The 25,036-nt window shown below is 51.2% G+C and overlaps 1 protein-coding gene across 4 annotated transcripts in view; it reads left to right on the top strand.

Moving 5' to 3' along the window:
- The window catches only part of MIDEAS (mitotic deacetylase associated SANT domain protein), a 72,668-nt gene that overhangs the window by 12,955 nt on the left and 34,677 nt on the right, over positions 1-25,036 (top strand). Inside the window, exon 1 of one of the 4 annotated variants that reach the window (XM_012438176.2) lies at positions 16,690-16,775. The exons of the other annotated variants lie outside the window; for them this stretch is intronic. The gene's annotated coding sequence lies outside the window, so the exon portion shown is untranslated. Of the gene's footprint in view, positions 1-16,689; positions 16,776-25,036 lie in introns of those variants that run through there. 4 annotated transcript variants of the gene reach the window in all.

Here is a 25,036-nt window from a genome sequence, read left to right as displayed (position 1 = left end):
TCCCTGCACATTTGATTCCACTTGGAAAACTTCATTGCTGCCTTCCGAGGACAGAGTCCAAGGCTTGGCTCTTTCTAACAGGCAGTTACAGCTTGAATTCTGCTTCTTCCCCAAGGTGGGGAGAGACTGTCGGAGCCACCTGGTGTTTGGGAAGTGCCACTTTGCTTTTCAGACTAGAAGTTGGAGTTCTGACTTCAGGCTTGGTTTGTGGAACAGTTGAGGCCCCTGGTGTCTGAGCTGCCCAGGTTATCTCTCCATTTCTGAAGATGTGACCCTGGTTAAGATGCTCTGCCCTGTCTCCTGTCTGAGAGTGCTAAAGGAGCTAGGGCTTTGACTGGGGCTGTCAGCATCACCTGTCACATCCTGCCTAGTTTCCTCATCCAGAAAAAACAAGAGATGTCAGATAAGGTGAGCTCCAGCTCCCTTCTTGCCCTCGCTCAGATCCTCTGGGTATAACTCTTTGAAGCAAGGGCACCTTGACTAAATCTTGGTCATTCAGTTCCATTAATCTTAGACAAAGGAATTAATTTTCTTAAAAAAGAAAAATGCAGTTTTGAACTTACCGGCTCTTTGATGCCAGTGTTTCAAGACTTCCCTGGGAAAGCGGGACGCTGCCGCCCCCAGGAAACTGGATGTGTCATGAGCTGGATTCTGGACTGGAAGCGATTCCTAATCCTGAGGCTTGGTAGGCAAGGTATGGCCAGGTTGACTCCCAAAGAGAGGGAGCAGGAACCTTCCTAGTTCCTGGCCAGTGTTGGTTCTGTTCTAGTTTACACTGAATTTGCCCATTTTTGTCCAGATGAAATGAAATTGTACTAAAAGCAGCATTAAAGTGGAAAAGAAATCTTGAGGACCTGAATTATTTTACTAAAACACAGCTTTGGTCATGTTCCCCCATCTTAACCTTTGAGAGCTGCCCAAGTCCTACAGAAGGAGCCCCACACTCCTCAGAATGGCACACGTGCCCTTGTTTGAGCCCTGGCCCACCTTTCTGGCCTTTTCCTTACCACTGCCCCTTCCTTAGCATGGCCCTTTTTGTTCCAGCTGGCCTCTCACTGCTCCTGGACGCACTTCTCTCCTCTCATTATACGCTCTTGGCTTTTGCTTATGGCTATCTCTTCCACCTGGAATGCCCTCTCTGCTCTTTTTCTCCTGGCAGTTGCCCACAGGGCCAGCCAGAAGTCACCTGCTCCATGCTGCCTTCCTGAGTTGCCACCGTGGCATTTCTGCAATTGGAACTTCCCCCCTTCAGGATGCTGGGGTCAGTTGCAGGAGTGCCTGGCTCCCCACCACCTTGGACCTGTGGCTGGCACACAGTAGGTGTCCTGTGACAGGGACCGGAAGAGCCACCTGAGGGGCTGTGAGGGAGCATTGGGCAGGCCCAGGACCTGGTCTGTGTCTGGCGGACTGTGTGCTTGGTGAGCTGGCTGTCTGCATGACATCCCCAGCCTCCCTTAGCGCCTGCTGGTGGGGCTGCCACCTCGGTGGCTCTGCTGTTTGCTTGGGCCTGTCAGCAAGAACCTGGTGAGAGTAGGAAGAGGATTTGGGGGTGTAAAACCTGTACTGGCACCCCACTCACCCTGAAGAGGCATCTGAGGGGACACTCTGAGGAGACTCTGTGGTGAGGAGCTGGTTTAGAGGTGGCAGCGGCATCTCTTCCTACTGGCCCTCCTTGAAGAAGGATAAATATTTATACCAGCTACCCTTAGAGGGATATTTCGTTTTTCATGCCCAGTACTGTCTGTTGGCTTCACACAGAGAAGGAGCTGAAGAAAGCAAGTCCACAGACCATGAGAGGAGAGGCTGGGGCTCTTTATTTTTTTATTTATTTTCAATTTTTGAGACAGAGTCTCGCTCTGTTGCCCAGGCTGGAGTGCAGTGGCGTGATCTCGGCTCACTGCAACCTCTGCTTCCCGGGTTCAAGTGATTCTCCTGCCTCAGCTTCCTGAATAGCTGGGATTACAGGCGCATGCCACCATTCCCAGCTAATTTTTTTGTATTTTTAGTAGAGATGGGGTTTCACCTTGTTGGTCAGGCTCGTCTCGAACTCCTGACCTTGTGATCCGCCCACCTTGGCCTCCCAAAGTGCTGGGATTAAAGGCATGAGCCACCGTGCCTGGCAAGACTGGGGCTCTTTAAAGTGAAAGTCCTGTCCAACCTGGTCATGAGGCAGTCAGGACAGGCTGTGGTTCTTCCTGTTTGTGCAGGGAGGAACACATCCTCCGGACAGTGATTGCAGGGTGCAGTAGGAGCCCCAAAGCAAGGATTGCAGTCTCCATCAGTCTATGAAATGAGGGGATTAGACTACAGGGGGACCTTTCCTGCTTGAAAATTCCTGTGAATGGAGCCTGGCAGGCGGTGTCTTTATGGTGCCTCGTAGTGGGAGCCGGGGTTGTCACTCAGAGGCTTCCTGTTATTATCCCAGGTCCACTCTGGAGTACAACAGCATGGTATTGGCTCACTGCAGCCTCTGCCTTTCGGGTTCAAGGGATTCTCCTGCCCCAGCCTCTCCAGTAGCTGGGACTACCGGTGCCTGCCACCACCCCCAGCTAATTTTTGTATTTTAGTAGAGATGGGGTTTCACCATGTTGGCCAGGCTGGTCTCAAACTCTTGACCTCAAGTGATCCACTGGCCTCACCCTCCCAAAGTGCTGGGATTATAGATGTGAGCCACCACTCCTGGCCTCTCTTTCTTTAAAGACTTTTCTTTCTTGAAGTTGAGCCACCCTTAGGGCTGAGGCTGCACATACATGGGCCTGTTGGACCACTGGTGAGCACAGGCTTATGTTGTTTGCAGAGTATGTTTCCAGAACCTAGAAGCACATGGTATTCCCTGAATCCCCTTTAGGAACCCATGAATGTGTGTGTGTGTTCTGGGCCCCTGGAAGATCAGGTTGGAGAAGGTTGAGTGGTAGATGGAGTGGGTTGATGTCCAGGGAGGGGTTGGATCATTTTGGGAAGGACAGAATGTGGTATCTGTCTTTGTTTCTGACACCACGGGGCCTGCTCTCCCCTCCCTACTCATTCCAGCCTCTACCTTCCTATCCACACCTCTCTGTCCTTCCTTCTTCATCCCTCCATAGCAAATCAATTGTATTACCTCCAACATCCACCAATCATAGGGTATTCTGAATACCAGACACACTGAAGAGTTGAGAAAAGAGCATTATAAGAGTAGACCCCGATTGGTAGGATTAAGAGGTGCTGTCAAGAAAACTACTTCCAAAAATAGGTAATGCAGGTAACTCACAAAGAACAAACATATATTTAAAATGTACTAGAGGCTGAGCATGGTGGCTCACACCTGTAATCCCAGCACTTTGGGAGGCCGAGGTGGGTGGATCATCTGAGGTGAGGAGTTAGAGACCAGCCTGGCCAACATGGAGAAACCCCATCTCTACTAAAAATACAGAATTAGCTGAGTGTGGTATTGTGTGCCTGTAATCCCAGCTACTTGGGAGGCTGAGGCAGGAGAATTGCTTGAACCTGGGAGGCGGAGGTTGCAGTGAGGCAGAGGTCAGTGAGCCGAGATGGCGCCATTGCACTCCAGCCTGAGTAACAGAGTGAGACTGTCTCAAAAACAAAAAGAAAAAAGAAAAAAAAAATATATATATATATACTAGAACTTGAAGCTCTGTAAAAAAATGTTAATTTCCTTTGGTCTATTAGTATTGTTCTTGGGAATTTATTCTAAGAATAAAGAATTTATTAATTCTAAAAAGGAAAAGAGCTCTAAATACAAAGATATTTATTTAATATTATTATTTTTAATCTCATACCTTCCTGCACACCAAAGATATTTATAGCAACATTGCTTAAAGTAGAAAAAAAAAACCAAAACTGTAAACAGCCTCAGTGTTTCACATGGCTGTATAATTCATGATACCTAGACTCAGTGAGTATTGTGTCCTTGTTATATTAATGTGAAGACAATGTCGATTCTTGGGAAAATGTTGATGAATTTAGTTGAAAAAAGTAAAACACAGAATTGCATGTACACTTGATAAGTGCATAAAAACTGATTACACTGCCTATAGTAAAAATTGACATGATGCAGATAACTGGGTTTAGGCAAAAATATTATGGGTAGAGCATGTGTGTGTTTGAAATTGCTTTAATAATTTATATAGCATCTTTTTTTTTTTTTTTTTTTTTTTTTTAAGACAAGGCCTTAACTTCAAAGACTTTGGATTTGGGTTGGAAGGAGGCCAGGGCGGGTGGGACTCCCATCTGTTACTACCAGGAAGACCAAACAGCTCTGTCTTATCAGCTACCGGCACTGCATGCAGGGGCTGGAGGATTCAGAGGCCTGACTTCACAGGCTGGCTAACTGAGTAACTCTGAGGTTCACAGCGTAGACTCTGCCCCCAACCCCCAGCTGGCTCAGGGCCCCAGACCATTTTCACACCTGCGTTTTCACGGAACCAGCCCAGTGAGCACATGAGGCTTTGAGCCACTCGCCCACTCACCTCTGGGCTGCCTGGTACTGCAGGCCCCTGCCATAGTGGGAGAGGAAGCTGAGTCTCTCTTCTGCAGTTCCAACTGGCAGCAGGGAGGGTGTACTTTGCTAATTGAACTCCTGAAGCCTTTTCTTTTCTTTTCTTTTTTTTTTTTTTTTTGAGACGGAGTTTCGCTCTTGTTACCCAGGCTGGAGTGCAATGGCGCGATCTCGGCTCACCGCAACCTCCGCCTCCTGGGTTCAAGCAATTCTCCTGCCTCAGCCTCCCGAGTAGCTGGGACTACAGGCCTGCGCCACCATGCCCAGCTAATTTTTGTATTTTTTAGTAGAGATGGGGTTTCGCCTTGTTGACCAGGATCCTGAAACCTTTTCTAACCCAGGTGGGGCCCTAGTGAGGTAGTGTCTTGCGAACTTACATTGTTGCACATATTAACTGAAGTGTTGAATTTAGTTGTTCTTTAGCGCTAGCCACATCCATCCAGTTCACATCTGACCTAGCACGCAGGGCCCTCTGACCCCATGTCTTGCCATGAGATCTGCTGGGACGTGCAGCTGCAGGTGTGGGCGTGGGGCTGAGCAGCTGACTGTCTTCTGAGCACCTTCTTCTATCTCTGTGACATCTCAAAACCTTGTAGTAGCCTTTTCTTCTGAGTGGGGAGTCTTTCTTTCTTAACACGTGGAGTGTTTATTTGGAGGGCCCACGATCATCCTGTCACTGTGACCAGCGCAGGAATGTGACCAGGGCACAACGGAGACATCTTGGTGTTGTGCAGAGTCCCCAGGTGGCTGGCAGCTGGAGAGCTCCCAGCGTACCTTGAGTTTGCAGGTTGGAGCCTGCTAAACTCCGCCCAACAGCATACGTGTGGAGCAGACCCAGCTGGGGCCCTGGTTATCTCCAGCGTATATCTGCTAAAGCCAAATTCCAGAACTGTCAAAGACTGGAGTATTTTTGTTCTGTGATCAGATTGAAGTAGGACCTTGTGGCTGGAGGTGGGCCAGGGTAAGAGAGAAAATGGAAAGTGTATGGGCTCAGGGCACGTCTGGATGCTCATTAGGGGTACTCAGGCCAGTTTCATGTCTTCCATGACAAACGATGGCTGTGTGTGTGTGTTTGGAGGTGGGGGTGGGGACTCTCTCTGTGCTTTTCTAGAATATCATGTTTATTCCTAGATGCCCTGGCTCCATCTTCATGCCCTACAGTGGCATTGAGCCTGGTTCTGATCATTGCTGGTCATGTGAATATTAAGTGCCATAGTGTCTAAGGAACAAGCTGCCTTCTTAAGCCCAGGCCCCAGCAATAACTGTTCCTCTCAGTTCCCTAATTTAGAGACCACGTGTGTGCCCCAGGGTTGTCAGCAGCTTGGTTTTTTGAAGCTTGAAACACATTTCCATAGAAACAATGCTATAAATGGTGGTTGGGTACCTAGGCTAGCCCACAAAGAGCACTGCTGTCACCTCAGAGGTTGCTGAAATAAAGTATTAGTGACATTGAGAACCCAATGCAGTAGAGTTAGTACCCAGGATGCTGGAAGTTAATTAGTGTGGGTTTATTTGTATAATTTTGTTTCTTTGGTAAGAGGTGTATTTCAAAGCTCTCCAGCTAAGGGATGCTCTGGAGGCACTCCTTCCCCCGACCTTCCCTGCCCAGTCACAGTCCCTCCTCTTACAGTTTACATTCCTTCTTCTTGCCTCATCAAGCCAGGGGCCTGGACCTACCTGCCTTCTGGTATGTTGATGATGAGGAAATCCTGTTCAGTGACCCTTACATCATCATCATCATCATCACCATCATCGTTATTGTTATATAAATCATCTCGATCAACTTAACATAATAAATATGACACCTATTTAGAATTATCTTCTGATTGCTTTTAATGTTCCTGTGAAGTTTTAACACAGCTTATAAGTTTGCCTGACATATTTTATGGTGCTGATTCCGTCACTCAACATGACTTCACACAATAGTTTCATCAGATAGTTTCCCTCTGTCCATCCTTTCACATTTCGTTCGGTTTGCCTTCCTTACTGCACCATAATCTGAATGGGCTCTATATACAGGTGCTATGGAGCATCTTTTGTAAAAACTTCCTTGTGGTGACATCTTAGATTATTTTTATGGGATATAGTCCGCCAACTGTAATTACCTGGTCAGTGTTTTAAACTCTTGCAACACTAAATATATGCACCTACTATATGCCCGCAAAAATTAAAACAAAAAACAAAAAAACCCAGCCAGGCAAGGTGGCTCATGCCTGTAATTTCAGCACATTGGGAGACTGAGGTGCGTGGATCTCCTGAGGTCAGGAGTTCGAGACCAGTCTGGCCAATATGATGAAACCCTGTCTCTACTAAAAATACAGAAATTAGCCAGGCATGGTGGCACACGCCTATAGTCCCAGCTACTTGGGAGGCTGAGGCAGAAGAATCACTTGAAACTGGGAGGAGGAGGTTGCAGTTAGCCAAGATCATGCCATTGCACTCTAGCCTGGGCAACAGCATGAGACTCTGTGTCAAAAAAACAAAAACAAAAACAAAAAACCTCTCTTGCAACACAATGCCAAATCACATTCTAGAAACATTTAAACTGTTTATGGTAGCACAGCAACGTATATGCAGCTGCCCTGCCAATAGCAGCTCTCCTGTTTTATTTATTTACTTATTTTCATGTTGGGGTGGGCTATAATGGGGCAGGTCATAATGGGGCCTTAATGGTGTTCCAATTTGCATATCCTAAATTACTGCTGATGTAGGTTTTTCCTCTCGATGATTTACTGATGTGTTTCCTCATGTGTCAAACCCTGCTCATGTCCTGTGACTGCAGAGCCTCCTGCTTCATTTCTCCCCTTGAACCACTTTGCTGTTGGGAAATGGCAAGTCCTCTCTTCCTCACGGGCCCCACCCCTCACCTTGTCTAACTCATCTCCATACCTGCCCGGCTTACCACCTCAGTGACTCTGGGGAAGGAGTGAGAGGTCAGACCCTGGGGGCCCTTGTGATGGAGGCCACAGGGCAGGAGGTAGATGTCAGCGAGACCCTGGGAGGAGCTACAGGTTGTTAGAGCTGGAGGGGGCACTGGAATGCATCTGGCCCAGGGGTTACACGGTCAGAGGCCAGCAGGGAACAGAGGGGATGAAATGACAGAGTGTCATGATAAATGACAGTGACTTGTAGCCTAGGAAGGGGTAGAATCTTTGGAAAATTGGAAAGTCTGTCCCACCTAAGCACCCCTCCCTGGCAGTGCTACTCAGCTCCACCTTCAAAAAGGAGACTTCCAATTTTTTTTCCACTACAAGTCAGAAGTTCTGATTTTTAGTTTGTCCTCTGATTTTAAAAAAATGTTAGCAATAGGCTGGGCATGGTGGCTCATGCCTGTAATCCCAGAACTTTGGGAGCTGAGGCTGGCAAGATCACCCGAGGTCAGGAGTTCGAGACCAGCCTGGCCAACATGGCGAAACCCTATCTCTACTAAAAATACAAAACTTAGGTGGGTGTGGTGTTGCATGCCTGTAGTCTTAGCTACTGGGGAGGCTGCAACAGGAAAATCGCTGAACCCGGGAGGTAGAGGTTGTGGTAAGCGACAGAGTGAGATTGTGTCTCAAAAAAAAAAAAAAAATGAAGTTGGCAATAAATTCAGTTAAAATAAAACATAATATGTAGGTCAAATAAAACATATGTGAAGGAGAGTGGCCCATGAGGCTCCAGTCTGTCATCCCTCATTTTATTAAACTTCCTGATTGGGAAACACGGGTCCAGAGAGGTATCCTCATGTAGCAGAGAGAAGGCTTCAGATGGTCCAGAGGTCGAATGCCATCTGTATGACCTTGGGAGAGCTGTTTTACCTTCTTGAACCTCAGCTTCCTTATCTATAAAATGGGGAAAATGGCTTCCTTCCACGGTGCTGGGGTTGGACCCAGTAGGTTCATGTCATCTCAAGCATGTATTTTTTATTTTAAAACTTTTTTGAGACAGGGTCTCTCTCTGTCACCCAGGCTAGAGTGCTGAGGGCAGTGGAGTGATCTCGGCTCACCGCAACCTCTGCCTCCCTGGCTCAAGCAAATCCTCCCACCTCAGCCCCCTAAGTAGCTGGGACTACAGGAACACACTACCATCCCTGGATAATTTTTGTATTTTTGGTGGACACAGGGTTTCACCATGTGACCCAGGCTGGTCTTGAACTCCTGAGCTCAAGCAGTCCACTCACTTTGGCCTCCCAAAGTGCTGGAATTACAGTTATGAACACTATCCCAGGCCAATGTGAAGCATTTAGTACCTGCTCCATAGGTGAGAGAAAATCCGGTGTAGGTCATCCAGAAAATTAGAGGAAGAACTAGGCTTAGAACATTTCTTCATGACTCCCAATGCAGAGCTTGTTCCACGTTACGGGGGCCTACTTTCATGGGAGTTTCCAGAGGTGTCTGGACACAGGGGTCCTTCTTAACTCTGGGAAATTGTAGGTTATCTTATGAGAGTTTTTTTTTTTTCTTGTTGAGACAGACAGTTTCCTCATGTTGCCCAGTCTGGAGTGCAGTGGTGCAATCATAGCTCACTGCAGCCTCAAACTCAGGATTGCTCAAGCAATCCTCCCACCTCAGCTTCCCGAGTAGCTGGGATTACAAGTGCATGCCACCGTACCTTGCTAATTTTTTTGATTTTTTTTCGAGACAGGTTTGCTGTGTTGCCCAGGCTGGTCTCAGACTCCTAGCATCAAGGGTGATCCTCCTGCCTCAGCCTCCCAGAGGCTGAGATTACAGGCCTGAGCCACCGTGCCCAGCCCCTATGACAACTTGTTTGCCCAACAGCTATTGAGCTCAGATAATGGGCATCATAGTGGACTTTGCAGTGCAAGCCCCAGAATCCAGGAGACTGAGCCTCAGTAGTTACTGATAATACCATACACTACTGAAACTAAGACGCCATTGATTAAAAGATGTAGTGTTACGGCCAGGTGCAGTGTCTCACACCTGGAATCCCAGCAGTTTGGGAGGCTGAGATGAGCTGATCCACGGGGCCAGGAGTTCGGGACCGTCCTGCCCAACATGGCAAAACCCCGTCTCTACTAAAAATACAGAAATTAGCTGGGCATGGTGGCTCATGCCTGTAATCCCAGCTACTCAGGAGGCTGAGGCAGGAGAATTGCTTGAACCTGGGAGGCAGAGGTTGCAGTGAGCTGAGATTGCGCCACTGTACTCCATCCTGGGCCACAGAGCAAGACTCCATCTCAAAACAACAACAACAACAAAAAAAGATGTAGTGTTTTTTTATGTATAGCTAAGAAACAGGCCAGGTGTGGTGGCTCACACCTGTAATCCCAGCAGTTTGGGAGGCTGTGGCCGGTGGATCACTTGAGGTCAGGAGCTTGAGACCAGCCTGGCCAACATGATGAAACCCCATCTCTACTAAAAACATAAGAATTAGCCAGGTATGGTGGCAAGGGCCTGTAGTCTCAGCTACTTGGGAGGCTGAGGCAGAAGAATCACTTGAACCCAGAAAGTGGAGGTTGCAGTGAGCCAAGATTGCGACATTGCACTTCAGCCTGGGCGACAGAGTGAGACTCTATCTCAAAAAAAAAAAAAAAAAAAAGGGAAGAGGAAGTGCTACTAATTAAACTATATAAGCTATCAATTGTAAGAGGCATTTTGATCTCAGAGATGTTAAAGTGTAGGAAATGTGTATCTTAGAATCAATGAAATAGAATAGTAATATTCACATATACTGTTTTATTCATGCATTTATCAACAAGCATTCACTGAGCACCCACCATGTGCAGGCACTGTGTAGATACCAGGGATACCAAGGTGAGGAAGGTCTAGGCTGTGCCCTTCAGGAACTCCCATCCTAGCAGATGGCACTGTGATCCCAGATATGGTGCAATAAGCAGGTGTGGAACAATGTGTAGGTGATGGAGTAAAGATAAACAGAGGATGCCATGGGAGTTTAGGGAACAGAGTGGCTGTTCTGGTCCTTAGGAGCAAAGACAGATGTTTGGGTGCATGGGATTTATTTAAGAAATGCTCTCTGGAGGAAGGGAGGAAGGGAGGAGGGGAAGCAGGACAGAGCCAGGGAAGAAGCCAAGCAAGGAGGTATGTGTTGCAGCTGGAGCATGAATTGCACCACTACAGAACTGGTCCCGGCAAAGGCCCCTTTTGAGAAGGGAGTCCTTGGAAGTCAACACTCAGAGCACCTGGGGGACAGTGCACCAACTTTACAAAGTAGATCTGGGAGGGCTCCAACAGCATACACTGGAGTGGCCTTCCTCTACTTGGTATCAAGCCTACAATGAATGAAGGCTTCATGGAAGAGCTGGCATTAAGGTCAAATCTGGAGGGGAATCTGGGTGTGGGTTAATGTGGGGATCAAGGTGGTGAGAGAAGGAGCATGTGTGGAGATGTGAGGGTGAGAATGCAGGCATCTTGGAGAACTTCAGGTTGTTTAGCAGTGTGGGCTGAGGCTGGGAAGTGGGGCATAGCCAGATCGTGTGGGAAAGGTGCCTAACAGTCTAGCTAACAGTCTCAGCTTTATGCAGTAGATGATGGGAGCTGCCGAAGAGAGGTGTGATCGCTCTGATGGCAGTGTGGATGGTAAAGTGTGCAAAACTAGAAGCAAGGAAATCAGTTAGGAGATGAGAAAAAATGATAGCCAACACTTATAAAAGACTTAATGTGTGCCAGACACTGTTTAAGTAAAGTCTTATCATTCCCATTCTGCAGATGAGTGGTTGGGTAACTCCCTCAAGGTCATCAAACTTGTGTGAGTCAAGATCTGGACTCAGGTCTCAGCCTGTGCCCTTAACCTGTACACCCCCATGAACATGAATGTTGGATTCCAGTCCATGATGTATCAGTATTTGTTTTCATTTAAAATCAATGCTTTAAAGCATGCCCTGTTGCACACATTGGGTCTCTGGAGTTCCTGTTCCTCCTGGCCCATTGCCACAACACAAGGAAGCCAAGCTCCAGTGAACAGCCAGTGAGGAAGTCTGTCTGGGACTGGTTCTGCAGAGGGCATGGAACTGTGCTGAAGTGAGGCCTTTGAGAAGTTGGCAGTCTCGCTCTATGAAGAAAGGGCGTTTCTGTCCTGTGGCTCTGCCGGCCTGCCCTCCCTGGCAGCCACACCTGTTTTGTCCTTCTCCCTACACCCGGCCAGACGTCTTTCCCAGAGTGACAGCAGCAACTGGGGACATGTACAGAGGCTCCCTCTCAGGCCTGACAAAGGCACTCAGAACCTGGTCCAGGCCTGCAGGGCAGGGAGGCTGGGGAGGGGGCAGGTGGGAGGGCCAGGGACACAGACAGCTGTGGGCTGGTGTGGCAAGCATGGCCCTGTCCCAGAACAGGTGAAGTCAATGTGAGCTGAGGAGGAGGGTCCCCTGGGTTTTTTTCCAAGGGTAAAAGAGAAGACAGTGCAGAGCCGTATCAGCACACATGACTGGGGTGGTTGTGAGCTCCCAGTTTGCTCAGAAAAGACCTGGCAAAAAGGGCTGAGGAGGAGACACAGCTGTTAGAGGAGTGTCCCTACTCAGGCTGGGAGGACAGTCCTGTGGAAAAGTATGGTGGAAAGAACACAGAGAATGGGCTGGGAGAGAAGCCTTGGAGGACACCCCAGATGAGACATTGAGTCAATGCTGGAAAAAGTCTCTCTGGGCAGAGTTCCTAAGAGGGTTACCCTAAGGCCAATGGAGTCTTTTCAGGTAAAAGAACTAGGTTCTTTTTTTTTTTTTTTTTTTTTTTTTTTTGAGACAGGGTCTCCCTCTGTCACCCAGGCTAGAGTACTGTGGTATGATCTGGGCTTACTGCAACCTCCATCCAGATTCAAGCAATTCTCATGCCTCAGCCTCCCGAGTAGCTCAGACTATAGGTGTGTACCACCATACCCAACTAATTTTTATATTTTTATTGGAGATGGGGTTTTACCATGTTGACCAGGCTGGTCTCAAACTCCTGGACTTGAGGTGATCTGCCCACTTTGGCCTCCCAAAGTGCTAGGATTACAGAAGTGAGCCACCACGCTGGGCCTGGAACTAGGTTCTTAACAAGGGATAAGGTAGGCTGGGGAGGAGATACAGGGTAAAACAGTTAAAATAATAATTGCAGCCTCTTCTATGTACATAGCATGATCGAGTTATAAAGTAGTTTTTTTGTCCTTTTGATCCTCTCAAGCCCCTGGAAGGTGGGCATCCTTTCATTGTTCATGCCACAAACACGGTGCATCTGTTATGAGCCTAAAAAGGTCATAAGAGTGACAGTTTTCCTGAGTTCCCTGTGTTTTCTACACCCTTCTCTTTCTTCTGTTGTAACTGTAGGCAATGAGGTCCTGGAGGTCATACTTTAGTTCTGTAGAGGGAAATGACAATAGGGACACACGAACATAAGGGACACAAGGACCTGGCATGGTGGACTTGGGATGCCCTCAATAGTATTTGCACTCTCAATTCCCCAGGCTCTGCTAAAGGTTGGTGTTTTACTTAAACACACCATGCGTGCTGGCCTCGTTGGAGGAGGAACAGTGGAAAAAGGACAGGCATGCAGGTATGGAGTCTGGGGAGAAAGACACTTCTCTGAAATAGTGATGATGGCAGCAGAATGTTATTGGAGGATGGTGGCTGGGAGGTGAGAACCTGGCTTCCTTGAACATTTCCCCCCAACTTCGTAACAGCTTTATTGAGATATACTTCACATACCATAAAATTCATCCTTGGAAGATTTTCTTTTTTCTTGAAACAAAGTCTTGCTCTGTCACCCAGGCTGGAGTGCAGTGGTGTGAACACAGCTCACTGCAGCCTTGACCTCATGGGCTCAAGCAATCCTCCTACCTCAGCGTCTTCAGTAGCTGGGCCCCCAGGGACCCACCACCACACCTAATTTTTGTATTTTTTTGTAGAGACCAGGTTTTCCCTTGTTGCCTGGGCTGTTCTCAAATTCCTGTGCTCAAGCGATGCTCCTGCCTTAGCCTCCTAAAGTGCTGGGATTACAGGTGTGAACCACCGTGCCTAGCCTCACCCTTGGAAGATTTTAGGTCTAGATACTGTTGATGAAACACAGGGCAGTGACAGACCGCTCTGAGTGGAGTCCAGAGAGCTGATGTAGTCCTAGGAAGCCTCTCAAGTGCCATATTCTACCTTCATTGGGAATCAGAGTTTAGGAATCTGTCTAAGGTGCTTTACTTCCTGGAGTGTTTTTCTCTCGTCAGACACACTCCCTGGTAGCTGGAGCTCTGTACTCCTTTTACCTGCAGTTTGTACAGAGGGTTGAGGGTGGAGAAAATCCCACTCTGTGGATAAGGTCTCTGGAACACCTCCCTACCTCCCTGAAAGGTCACTCTTCTTGGTTGCCCCAGAGGCTTGCAGGAGGGGCTGGAGCTTCTAAAACCAAAACTTTCACTTCACACATCAGTGATTCTGCACTGTCATATCTGCAGCAAAACTGACCTCCAGGGCTTTCCCAGAAGCACTGCAGCTTTCTTTACATAGCCTCATCTGTGTGCCTTTTTGAGGCAGACTTCTCCTCCTGACAAGCGGAGGCTATTTGGTATAGTCTTGAGCCCTCCTCCCCTGCACACATATGTGCCCCTTTTCTTCTCTCTTCTCCTTTCTTAGGTGGCCTGAGTATGGAAGTTTAGTTGTAGTGAAAGGCAGTGCTGCTCCAAGGTGAGCAAGCCTCCTTCAGGGCCACTGACTTCTCTCTGTTTCCCCTGCCACCTGCCTCCACCCCATGTGCTGCTTCCTGGGCCAGGTCCTGCAGCCTGGTGTGGGACAGGCAGGAAGTCCTGGCGGGACAGGGCTGAGGAGTGCCCTTTGGAGTGGCTCCCACTTGTTCCCTGAAGGCTGGGCTCTGGCTCCATGGTGGCAGGCTCTTCTAGGAATGTGCTCCCCAGCTGGGTTTTCTGGTTGGTTGGGAACATCCCTGGGCTGGTCTGCACTAGCTCTCAGGGGCTCACTCTGGGCTGGCCTAAGGCCAGCTGCAGGGGCTGGGCTCTCAGGGGAGGTCAGGATGGCCGCAGGTCTGCAGAGGAACTTGGCAGCAGTGGGCACTGGAGACCAAATGGCTTTGCTTTTGCTTCTCTCACTTGGCTGTCTTGTCAGTGGGAGGGAAGAAATCAGGCAAATGAAAAAAGTAAAAAGGCTCTACCCTGATCCTCTGCCAGGAGTCTTGAGAGTCTTGCCTCTGCTTGGGGGTCTGCATGCCTGAGCACTGCAGTTCCTCAATTGCTCACTGCCTTCCTCTGGGGGAGGAGCAGAGAGGTAACAGATGTTTGGCTTGCCCTGTGTCCTGGTGCAATTCACTTAACCTCTCTGAACCTTAGATGAGAAAACCTCAGTATTCTCATCCACAGAATGAGAGGGGTAAAACTCTTGCATGCAGAGCTCTTCAGGAGACTGTATGAAGTGCTCTGAGAACTGCCAGGAACAGTACTGTCATCATGGATGCTAAATCTGGGAACCTGGGCTTTTTTTTCTGTAGAAGGTGGTTTCCCTAGCTCCACTCTTCACTTCTTATAATCACAGAATCCTGGATCTTCAACTGGAAGGGATATCCTCTGGCATAATTATCTGTATTTTGCAGATAAGATTGTTGTAAGTGTTCCTTATTTTGACATATTTGTCTTAACATCGTGGAAATAAGCCCTTTTCCTCTTGGGGAGGTGTGACTTCCAGGTGTAGGCAGGTGCTCCAGCCAGCAGAGGTGGGAGAGGACAGGACAGTCATGCCTGTTAGGAGCAAGTGCAGGTTTTGCAGGGTTTCTAAGCAGAAGATCCAAGTTTTGCCTGTGTCCTCCACTCCCCACCCTGGCCCTGTAAGCTCAGTGAGTGTGTGAGAATCATATTCTGCTGCCCCTCGCTCCTCCCTGAGAAAGTGAGGGATGCACCTGGTTCTCACGTCTGGCCACAGGGTTTTGAAAAGCGGCTGCCAGGACACACTGTATTCTTCGGTGGTTTTTCTTTGAAAGGAATATCTCCTTCTGACCCATCTCCTTGAAAAACAGCCACCACCACCACCACCACCACACCACCACCACCACCAAAAAACTTGGAAGAACAGGACTCCCTCCCCTGAATTTTCCCCTGGCCCTAGAGCCGAATTGAATGTGGGGGCCAGAACCAACCTCCTGAGCTGCAAAAATGTTTCCTGTCTTTCCACCAGTCAGGCAACGAGGCATCAAGGCTTAGGCCAGAAAATCGATCAGGGGGATACTTAGGGAAGGCAGGGGAAAATGTGAGTATGGAGTGAAAAGCAGCAACTCTGGCCTGAGCTGCCAGAATTAAATCCAGGAGATTTTCCTCACCTAAGTGATGCAGATGTAGGCCCTTTCTAGGGACTGAGGCTAGTTTCTCAATAACCTTTACATGCACCAGGACGCTGGTGAGCCAGAAAGTGAAACCTGGGGAGTCTGTTAATAAAGTGCCTCGGAGAGGACTGTGCATGATTTACCGTATCCAAAACCAGAGTGAGTTTCTTTGTGGAAGAAAGCGACTTGTGTCTTCCCCAACATCACACACACACTTTCCTGGCAGGCTCGATGGGTTTCCAAACATTTCGTCACCGTCTCCTCCTGACCTTGGTGTGAAAGGAACTAGCAGCGTGGCCCGTGGGTTCCAGCAAAGCCATCGGGGGCGCCAGCCTGGGCCGGGGGAGGGTGGCGACCGACTTGTGAGTGGAGGTGAGGTCTGTTGGAAATCCCCAGCCCCGGCCACCGCCTGAGGTTTAAAGACGCCTTCCCCAGCCTTATTTGGTCGCAGGAAGTGGGCGGCGCTGGGCCTGCTGGCTGAGGCCGCCCGGAGACAGTTGTGCTGATGAAGTGGTAGAGCTGGTTCCTGCTCGCCGCGGTGCCGCGCGCGCCTGCCGGCCGCTGGGCGCTCCGCGCTCCCAGCCTCGAGTTGTGCAATCCTTTGTAGCACGCCAGAGAGTCCTCCTCCTTCGCTGTTGCCTCTCGCCCTCTTCTGTCTTTTTTTTTTTTTTCAAGCTGTGAGCTCAACCGATGAGTCAGAGCCGTGCAATCCTGACACTGCATCGCAGGACTGGGGGTGACACGGAGGGAGGGAGAGTGCTCGCGAGGCGGACAGCACGGGCGCGGGGCGCGCCGAAGCTCCTGCATCGTGAGCAGGGGGTGACAGCCCGCGCGTCCCGCCCGGGCCCTGCCAGCAAACTTCCAGCCTCCGGGGCGCGAGCTGGCGAAGCCCCGCGAGCGCCGCGGGGAGGCGACGGCGCCTGTTTGTTTTTAAAATCGGGAGTGCGTGCAGGCGGCTGGAGTCCTGGAGGCGACCGAAGGCGGCGGCCCACGGCGGAAGGGGGACAGCCCAGGCCGGAGCCCGGGCAAGGAGCTGGGTAAGTGGGGCTGCCCGGCCGGCGGCCGAGGCCTGCACGCGGCGGGGCCGGCTAGGGGACCCCAGGCGGCGCGCGAGCTGTGGCCGCTCGCCCGGTGGGTTGCAGCTCTGCAGGCGCGGCCGGGAGCGGGGGCCACCGCGTGCGAACTTCTGCGGCCTGGGCGGCGGTGGATGGGCGCGTGTGGCCGTGCGGAGGCCGTTTGCAGCCCGCCGCCCCCTCCCCTGCGGCCCGCAGCCGCAGCTGCGTGTGCAGCGCAGCCCCGCGGTGCTTGTGCAGCTACGTAGCTTGCGCGCGGCCCCCGCCTACCCGGGCGCGGCCCCACCAGGAAAGCCCTCCCCACCCGGCGGCCCGCGGCGACTCGGGAATCCGGCTGCTCCTCCTCCGCGGGAGAGAAACGTGGTCTCCGCGGGCACCGGCTGGCGTGACGGAGCCCAGGCCCGAAAGGCGCGGCGAGGGGCTCTCCAGCTGAGGGAATTTGACGCGGGAGCCCCTTCCCCTGCCAGCATGCACGGGAAAGTGGGGGGCTGGACGCGGCGTCCGCGCCGGGAGTTTCGGGGACAGAGGTGCAGGGGCGGCAGGGAACTGGGGCAAGTGCAGTCAGCAGAGGCCTAGGCTGGAGCGCTTCGCGCGGGCGGGCGCACCTCAGACCTGTCATCCTCCCGCGCGCCCCCGCACGCCCGCGCAGCCGCAACCGCCCAGCCCGCGCGGCGCCTCGCGGGGAGCTGCGTTCCTTGGTGCCTAGCGGCAGCGCCAAAACCCTGAATTTGGCTAGTCCCTGCATATGGTCGGCTTGGTGGAGCCGGTCGCGTCGCCTCCCAAGTCGCAGATGCAGGAGTGTGTGTGCCAGGTTGCCCCCAAGGCCTCTGGGTAAGGGCCCAGGGGAGGAAGGGGAGCCTCTTGTGCCCTGGGACCTTCAGGCTTCAGCCCCAAGGCGACCCAATCTGGAGGAGGTACCTGCCAACCAAAGTGGAGGCCCCGTGTCCGTCCCAGCCCAGCCTCCAGCGAGAGCTGGTGAGATGAAAGGGGAAGTTACATGCCCCATTTAAAACTTTGTTGGTCACAACTTCGGTGGCTGCTTCCTGTTTCCACATCCCACGTGGGACCTGTGTGCCAGCCTGTGGAGCCTCGCGCGGTGAGGGAGGGGGGTCCGTGGGATGGGGGAAGAGGGGCTGGCCACGAGAGCTGCGGTGTCACGCGTGTGCAGGGAATCCCTATTGGCAGCTGCGGCTGGAGGAGGGGATGTATGGCTTGCCCCGGCAGGGTGGCAAGAAGATCCCTGGTGGTCTGGGATCTTCTTATTCCTGCAGCTTCAGGGTTCAGACTGAAGGCCTGGTGAAGGTGGACTGAGAAGCCAGTCCTCCCTAGGGGGCTGCGGGGAGAAGCCACCTGTCTTGCTCCAGAGCCTCCCACGGAATGTGTGGCACACGCCCCTTTTGGATCAGAGAAATGCACCCTTTCCTCAGGTGTTAAGTGGCTTCAGGACCCAGGGGAAAGGAGAAACCTTCCTGGGTTGAGAATTCATAGGTCCTCCTTTCCAACTGCTCTGGACAGTGAATAATAGGAGCGTAAACATTCAATTACGGTGATAAACCATCTTCTTGCATGGCCCTGGTCCAGTCTCCACTCTAATTGGATTGGCTTCTGGCTGGTTACTCTGGTCTGTGTAGCTCCCCAGGGGGACAAGGGGGTGAAGAACCTGGAGGATGCCCCCAGGTCATACAGCTTTCCAGCTTGCTCTGGAGCAGCCTACCCACTGCCAGTGTGGCGTCTCCAAGTGTCAGCAGAACCCCCACTCCTGTGGCTCTGTCAGCTCCTCACCCCACCCCAGGAAAGAGTGTCCTGGAGTGCCCATGGGGATGAGAATTTAATTTTTACATGTGAGATTTAAAAATAGCCCCAGTGTTTGATCCTGTGGGCTGCTGTTTTCAATACGTGGAAAAAAGAAAAGACAGCATGCAGTTATGGACTTCAGCTGAGGGCCTCCTGTGGCTACAGTCCCCAGAGAAAGGCTGCCCAGCGTTGCCAAGACCTCTGACAAAAGAGGGGAAGGGGAATGGGCCCAGTCCAGGAATCTTTGGCCTTGATAGCCCCTCTCTTGCTCGTGCTGGGGTGGGGACCACAAAGTGGCTAGGGGTTTCTGGCTTGTCCTTCTAGTCCTGATTCAAATGCCACTTCTGAAGGCCGTAGGCATCTTCTGAACACTCATTTCCACCTTATGTAGTTATTTGTGTACACACTGTAGTGTGGTGGTCAAAAACAAAGACTCCGAGCTAGATTACGTGTACAGTATCTCTTTCATAGAGTTGCTGTGAGAATTCTGTGAGGTAGTATATGTAAAATGTTTAAAGCACATTTCGGTATTATGGTAGCCTCTGCTTCTAGTGTGAACTCTGAAGGGTTTGCACAATACTTGGCATCTAGTAAGTGTTCAGTGCTTTTTTATTTTGGTTGTTAGAGACAGGGTCTTTGTCTCCCAGACTGGAGCGTAGTGGTATGATCTTAGGTCACTGCAACGTCAGCCTCCTGGGCTCAAACAGTCCTCCCACCTCAGCCTCCCAAGTAGCTGGGACTACAGGTACACATCACCACACCTGGCTAATTTTGTCTTTGTATAGATACAGGATTTTGCCATGTTGCCCAGGCTGGTCTCGAACTCTTGGGCTCAAGAAATCCACTCGCTTTGGCCTCTCAAAGTGCTGGGTTTACAGTCTTCAGCCACCATGCCTGGCCTTAGTGCATGTTAGTTAAACAAATTGGTGAAAGATCTCCATTAAAAAAAAATATATGGACCTGGCATGTGTTGGGCCCAGTGTGTCCCTGCTGCAGCGACCTCCTCACATTGCATCACTGGTTTCAAAAAGGTCGGTCCACCGTGGGTGATTGTGGTGCTGGCGAACCCAGTTTCCTGGCACTGCCATGTAGCTGGCCTTGTGGAGTGCATGTGTCGGTCATCTTGACCCCAAGGGGACCTCAGGATGAAAGAGTTGTGGAGCCATTTCTCTGGGGATCTGCTAGCCTGAGCACTTCCTTTGGCCAGCCCAGGTTGGCACCCTTTCTGTGTGTGTGCAGGCACGAATGCATCAGTACAGAAGCAGCCTGGGGCTCCATTCTTCCCTGACTCACTGCAGGTGGCAGGAAGTAGAGCCAGTGGTCGTATTCTGTTGGAGGGATTGCTTCTTTCTGCAAATGAGACCTCTTGACTCTGGGACTGAAAAATTGCATGCTGGGCTGAGGCTAGGGTGGAGTATGCTGAAATCCCCAGTTCTTACTAAGGGACCTGCATTTGCATTCGAAGCAACATTCAGGATATGGTGAGACTATGAGCTCATTTTATGAATCAGAAGCATTACAGCATAACTTTAATGTTGGAAACTGCAATTTGGAATCCAGATCACCCTCCCTCCACCTCAACACACACACACACACACACACACACACAGAGAGAGAGAGAGAGAGAGAGAGAGAGAGAGAGAGAGAGAGAGAGAGAGAGAGAGAGAGAGAGAGAGAGATGGGCTCGAGGGCTTCTGCCTCCATACTCAGAACGCCGTTCCTGGATGGAGTGTGGACAGTCACTTGGGCAGTGACTGCAGGAAGTCTGGTGGGTGCATGAGAATGAGGCCTGGGCAGACCTGGGTTCATACCCCCAGCCTCTCCTCTTGCAGTGTGGCTTTGGGCATTGCTTAACTTCTTGGGCCTCAGTTTCTTTACCTGTAAAATGTGGATGATACTAGTACTTCATAGGCCATGAAAATTAGACAGGATTACGCATGCAAAGTGACTGACACATACTAAGTATTCAACAGATGGCAACTCTCGTTGCATCAGTTCCCACTGAGTCCAGTGCATTTGCCTTTTGCTCCTATCAAGGAAGAGGAAATGCTTGTAGTAGGAAAGTAATCTACCAGGCCACTGAGGCTTGTATAAATGAAATTCATTGTGCTCAGGGAACAACTGCTCGATCTACTCCACCCTAGACATGTGGCCCAGGTCTGGTGTCTGTGCGCCTTTGAGGGGACTCTGTCCCTGCAGCCCAGGGTTGAGGACCCAGTTTCCCAGAGATCAGATTGTGCTCCTGAGAACCTACCCGCCCAGGCCCCAGGCTGAGCTGCTCATGTGGGTGGACAGGAGGAAGGCTGCTTTCTCAGCCAAGGAAAAAAGGTCCCCTGTTTGATTCACCTAAAGCCTCACAGTGTGACCTCGGGGGAGGTTTGGGTAGAGCCAGGGGTGGGAGTTTTTCCTCCAAAGACTGCTTTGGCTCTTTTACCCGTTAAAATTAGGTGCAACAGCGAAGGAAACACCAAGAATTATATAAGAAGAAAGTTGCCACTGTCAGAGGAGAACCGGAGTTTTGCTGGGGTAGGGGTGGGGGTCTCCCTGAGGGCTGCAATTGCTGGTGAAGAGCAGGGGCTTGGGTCTGAGGCTTCCCTGGCAGTCGCTCTTGTTCTTGCTCTTCCTGGAACACAGTCTCGTGCTGTGGCCAGCCAGAGAAGGTGCTCCCTGTTCCCTCTGCCTTTCTCCCAGCCACAGGGAGCTCTCGTGGTGACAGCATTTTTTCCAGGCAGTGCTGCTTCCTCCAGGAGTCCTGGGAAGGAAGGAATGAGGGAAGCAGCCAGGGCAAGATTTATCTGGGTTAAAACTTGGATGGAGAGAGTGAGCTACAGTAGGCTTGTAGCCAGCCAGAAGGGGCTTCTTTCTAAAGCCTCCCAGCTTCTCTGGGGAATTAGAGTCCAGACCAGAAGGAAAATGGTAAGGGATTTTGATCCCCTACTTTCCCCAGCAGTTGGGCAGAAAGAGGCCCCTATCCAGCTTGCTGTTGCCAGAACTTACCAGTTCTTTAGTAGGTAAGCCGCCCCCCCCGCCCCACCGCCCAGCTCAGAAATGGGCTTAAGTGATAACTTGCAACCCTGAGAGTGCATGTGCACTGGCAGCTCCTGGCTGTGGCACAGATCCTTCCCCCCGACCTGACCTTCCTGTCTGAGGCCCCACCTGGCCTCAGGTCATAGTTCTGGCCTCCAGGGAATCATCCCAGTGCTAGGAAACCCTTTGGGACATCTAGTCCAATTCCTTCATTTTCAAATGGGGAAGCTGAGAGGTGGTGAGTGTTGCTTGATGTTCTGAAGACTGGCTCCACTTTCACTTTGGGAGGGTAGAAAGGGAGTGCTCCTGTGTCCCTTGCCTGATTGCTGCTCCTCCCAGTTTGGAAGCTGGGAGGGCAGCTTGAGTGCAGGAAGAGTCCAAAGGAATACTGTCTTGGCTCATGGGTGTGGCTCAACCCTCAGCTGGCTCCATAGTTATTTATTTGTCTGTTTGTGTGTACGTGAGTGAGTCCTGTGGTTGGGAGGCTGGATCTGAGTGAAAGCAGAAGTACCCACACTGTGTCAGCTGTGCGGCACGCAGCGGGGGACAGTCGGGAGAGGAAAAGTGGGAGAAGAGGCCCGTCTGCATGGTTGCTGCTAGTTGTGCTTTCTGTCCCTGTTGTAGTGCTTGCATACTTGAGTGTAAACAGCCCTTCCATGTTGCTAGCAGCTGCCTTTCCTTACTGGCTTTGGGCAGAAGAGGCACCAAAAATAACCAGGCGGGCATTTCCACTTGTGAGACATTTACTGTGGTGGCCTCTGGGCAGGCTTGCTTGCTTTCTGCAGGCCCTGTGTTTCTGCTACACTGGGAGTCCCTTCTACTTCCTGCAGCCCTTCCTCAGCCTCCTTCTGGCCATTGCACCTTCCCCTTTAGTGCTCTTCTTAGAGTGAGCCCAGGAGGGTGGTGGCTCATCCCTGTGGGCCTGGAAGCTCTGCCAGTATTATCTGGGAAACACCCTCATCCCCCTGTATCCCTGCAGGCAGGCCCTGCTGGCATAGCTGAATTTAAAGGAGTCGTGTGCTGGGTGCCCTCTGGACTTTCTTGCCAGACCTCTCTCTCTTGGGTCTGTAGGCCAGAAGCCCTGTGTGCCTGCAGAGCCCAACACTGTTGCTAGGACTTTGAGTCTCCCTGTCTTGCCCCGCCTGGCCAGCCCTGCTCTCGGCCAGCTGTGGAACTGGAAGAGTTGGACCATTCATTTCCTTCAAGGTGTTAAAGACTGATAACGATGTCTGAGCCACCCCTACACAGCAAGGGAAATAGGAATCACATTTATTGAGTGCGTACTCTGTGCCAGACGGCGCTTCATCTATGTATTACCTCATTGACTCCCACAATAACTAAGATGAAGCTGTTGTGCCCATTCACCAATAGGGAACCCTAGGCTTACAGAGACTGGCCATTGGTGAAGCCAGCACACATTGCCTCTGACTTCTTTTACCCGGCAGCTCCCACACTTCCTCCGGCTCTTTTCATGTGCACAAGGAACAATGCTTTGATCCTTGATATGAAGTGCTGATAGGGGAGGAATTTGGGGCTGAAAGGGTGGGGAAGACCTCTCTGACGCCTCCCTCTCCAGATGCTTCGCAGGGCAGCCGGGAGTCCAACCTTGAGCCCTGAGGCCCTGCCCTGGAGGACTCACCTCTGGGCCTGAGGACTGCCTGGCCAGGCTCCTGCACCGGAGGAGGGGAAAGGCTTGGTTTCAGTTTAGTGTGGGCTTCCTGGGGACCTCCCAAGTGTCTCCTCCTCCCTAAAAGTATCCCAGCCTCTGAGGTACTGAGAACAGCTCTGGAGATCATAGGCTGGGGCTAGGTGGGATCTTTGGTCTCCCTTCTTGGCTGCTGGGTCTGACCTGGGGCCCGTTGTTCCAGCCGGCTTGGCCCAGGTCCCAGAGAGCCTGGTTGGTGTGTACTTGGGGCTTGGGCTGGATGCTCTGCTGTGCCCGCACACTGTGCCAAAGGCCTCTGGGTGTATTTTAGGAACAATAAAGAATAAATCAACATAGGAGAAAAGGCCCTGCAGCAGCTGCTCAGAGACTGGAGAAATGCGAAGAATGTGCAAGCCTTTGGCAAAAGTCTTGCATCTTGACCTGGGTCTGAGGAAGGGTGTGAGGCTGATGTGATGTTTCTGGATTCAAATGGATGTCTCTCTGTGCCCACTTTGCAGCACTTCTAGGAGGCCCCAGGCAGCCACACTGAGACTCCCCACTCTGCTGGTGGCAAATGTTTATGCTTCCTGGTCACTAGCACATAGCTCCTGGGGAGCCGTATTGCCCTCATTCTTCACTCTCACACCACACTGGCAGACACCAGGTGGGTCTTGGCCCTTTCCAGCCCTGGACAGTCAGGAGAGCCTGGGTTGATGAAGGCGTGGTAGGTTTGATGCACACACCACACCCCCTGCTCTACCTCTCCCAGACAAATGTCAAGGACCTGGCATTGCCAGGTCTGAGGGGTGCTAAGCATGAGAACATCCACCTGGGAGGCCCTCACCACAGCTTTACTCAAGTAGTCAGCCGTGTGTTCTTAGGCAGGACACTTTTACCTTTGAGGACTTGGTTGTATGGGCCATGAAATGGAGATTTGGACAAATGATCTTTGGAGTGAGTGGGCACCACTCTCTCCTCTACTTGGGATGTGCGATGAACAGATTTTATTTAGGAAGTTAAGTATTGGGAGAAGCAATGCTCTGAGAACACCATGCGGAGATACGGGTGGCTGTGGCTGGGGGCTGATGTTCAGTGTCTTGGGTGGGGAACCCAAGCAGAGAGCTGATTTGACCCAGTCCTCAGGGTTCCAGGAGAAGGGACGGGAGCCTGGGCTCCATAGGGACTCAAGGTATCTGACAAGCAGGGGGCGAAGAAAGGCTTTATTTTACTTTTATTTTTTTGAGAGTTTCACTCTTATCACCCAGGCCAGAGTGCAGTGGCGCGATCTCAGCTTACTGCAACCTCTGCCTCCTGGGTTCAAGCGATTCTCCTGCCTCAGCCTCCCAAGTAGCTGGGATTACAGGCACCCACCACCACACCCAGCTTATTTTTGTATTTTTAGTATAGATGGGGTTTCACCATGTTGGCCGAGCTGGTGTGGAACTCCTGACCTCCTGATCCGCCTGCATCGGCCTCCCAAAGTGCTGGGATTACAGTCTCTCCCAAAGTGCTGGGATTACAGTCGTGAGCCACCACGCCCAACTGAAGGATTTATTTACTTACTTATTTATTTAGAGACAGATTTTCGCTCTTGTTGCCCAGGCTAGAGTGCAATGGGGCAATCTTGGCTTGGCGCAATCTTGGCTCACCGCAACCTCCGCCTCCTGGGTTCAAGTGAGTCTCCTGCCTCAGCCTCCTGAGTAGCTAGGACTATAGGGAGGTGTCACCACGCCCGGCTAATTTTATATTTTTAGTGGAG

This window comes from Aotus nancymaae, unplaced genomic scaffold (assembly GCF_030222135.1).
Source record: "Aotus nancymaae isolate 86718 unplaced genomic scaffold, 86718_ANA_hifiasm-v0.15.2.pri h1tg000011l, whole genome shotgun sequence".
Classification (NCBI taxonomy): Eukaryota; Metazoa; Chordata; class Mammalia; order Primates; family Aotidae; genus Aotus; species Aotus nancymaae.
This window is presented reverse-complemented; position numbering and strand designations above follow the sequence as displayed.